The following is a 2,215-nucleotide window of genomic DNA, read 5'->3' as shown; positions in this document are numbered from 1 at the left end:
TTTCTATATCAATCTTTTTGTCTGTATTTATGCACACTATTTAGCTTTATAGTATGGTTTGGTGTCCAAGTGGGATAAGTTCCTCCTTACTGTTTTCTTTTCCAAAGATATTGGATTTTTATTTATTTAGTTTTTACTCCTCACCCAAGGATATTTTTCCATTGATTTTTTTAGAGAGTAGAAGGGAGAGGGAGAGACAGAAAGAAACATCAACTGGTTGCCTCCTACACACACACTGCAACCAGGCCCAGGGAACCTACAACTAAGGTACGTGCCCTTGACCGGAATTGAGCCCAGGACCCTTCAGTCCGAGGGTGGACACTCTAGCCACTGAGCCAAACCAGTCCAGGGCTCCAAAGATACATTTTTTTTTAAGGAGAATTTTTATTACTTTTATGTAGAGAAAACTCAACAGTGTACACTTAGCCCAGCTTGGTGGCCAGGTCTTTAGCCTTTTCCAGCTCAGCAATGCGAGCCACTGACTTCGGACCTCAGGTCCCCAATGGCGGCAGATCTCACTATATCTGTTGTTGTAATTGGTCCAGATAGCATCCACTAGCTTAACCAGAGCTCCTTTGTCTTCCAACTTACAGTGACGGTGGTGCAGGTCTTCCTGTGGACTAGACGCCCAGCCTGGCCTCCCCCTTCCCTTGATAATGCAGTAGGGAGCTCCCAGCTTAGAGCACAGGGCAGGAAGGAAGACCACCGGCTCAATGGGATCCACATCATGTCAATCACTACCAGCTGAACCTTCTTGTTCTCCACCAGGGTGGTGACAATGTTAACCCCTGCTTGAAGGACAGGTGGCCCTTTGGTGGGGATAATCCCTTTGCCAGAAGCTTTATTCTCAGCCCGGGCCTACAACCTCTGCTTCTTCTCTTGCTTTGTCTCCAGTCTGTACTTGTGGGCCAGCTTCAGCAGTTGAGTAGCTGTTTGGTGGTCCAAGGCCTGGGTGAACTGGTTAAAAGCAGGAGGCACTTTCAGACAGTTATAAAGAACTAGTGGCCCAGTGCAGGAATTCGTGCACATTGAAAGGAAATTAATTAGAAGAAATATCTTAATATCGCTGTTTGCCCTTTCTTTATAATAGAAGTGTCAACCAAATTTACGATCTACAATGACGGTTGAAACACACGCCTGCAATTGGCACCAGCAAGAGCTTTATATGTATCATTCATGTGTGAGTCAACTTGGGCTTTTATAGATAAAGAATAAACTTGCTTAATTAGACGTGCTTTCTGATTTAGCTAAACTTTTTCCAGCCCAGTGAAGCACCCCAACTTCTCTTTCAGGTAATTGTCAGCAACACAGCAGTAAATATCAGCAGGAAGCAGATTATTATTGTAGGTCACACAGGGAGGACAAAGGGTAAGATATTTAACTGCAGCAGTGTTTGACTATATTCTGCAGTGAGAAAACCTAAAGTCATTTTGAAGGTTCACCATTTCTTTCTTCTTTTCAGTCGGGTCAAGTTTCTAAGCTTTCTAAATCTCTGTTTTCTGGCTAATGAAAAGAAAATAGCATTGCACCAAATCTCCTATCTACCTACTACAGGACTTCTGTGAGGATCAAATAAGATGAGAGGGAAAACACTTCAGGGACATTTGGTTACAGTGTAAAATGTTTGCACCTGTCTATAAAGCAAGTTGTGTTCCTGGGCTGAAGAAACTCCAAGGAGGCTAGTCGCTAGGTAGAGGAGTCCGGGCGTTGCTACCTGACGTTATTACCCGGATGGACACTTAGCACATTAGCCTTTTATATATAGATAGCCCTTGACCACTGCAGCCTAACATAGCGGGGCCTTTTGACAAAGAGGGTGAGGTCCCTTTGGGGCTGGATATCCTATCCAATGCCAAATCCTCAAACGGAATTTACCACCTACTTGGCCTCCTGCTTCTTCTCAATTGCAGGGGCTGGCACTACCTTCTTCCCCTTAGCTTTCTTTCCTTTTGGTATCTTGTGCAGCGGGAGGAGAAAGCCAAACATATTTTTATTATATGGTTATCACCACCTTAAACCAGACATCAAACTTTTCTTCACTAAAGAATAAGCCAAAAGATTAGGTACCTCCTGATGAACACAGCATCACCAAGAAAATATTACAGACAAAAATGTTTACCCTGAATCTAATAAAGTCTTGAGAGCTGACTTTAGTTTAGAGGCAATCTAGCAAGTAGAGGAATAAGTTAAGTGACTAATGAGGAAACAAATATAA

General features: G+C 43.3%; 1 pseudogene; it reads right to left on the bottom strand.

Moving 5' to 3' along the window:
- Positions 1-379: 379 nt before the first annotated feature.
- Positions 380-1,986, bottom strand: LOC132212648 (large ribosomal subunit protein eL8-like; annotated as a pseudogene).
- Between the last annotated feature and the right edge of the window lie 229 nt (positions 1,987-2,215).

The sequence above is a fragment of the Myotis daubentonii genome, chromosome 11 (assembly GCF_963259705.1).
Source record: "Myotis daubentonii chromosome 11, mMyoDau2.1, whole genome shotgun sequence".
NCBI lineage: Eukaryota > Metazoa > Chordata > Mammalia > Chiroptera > Vespertilionidae > Myotis > Myotis daubentonii.
The sequence above is the reverse complement of the archived record's forward strand: the minus strand, read 5'-3'. Positions and strand labels throughout refer to the sequence as shown.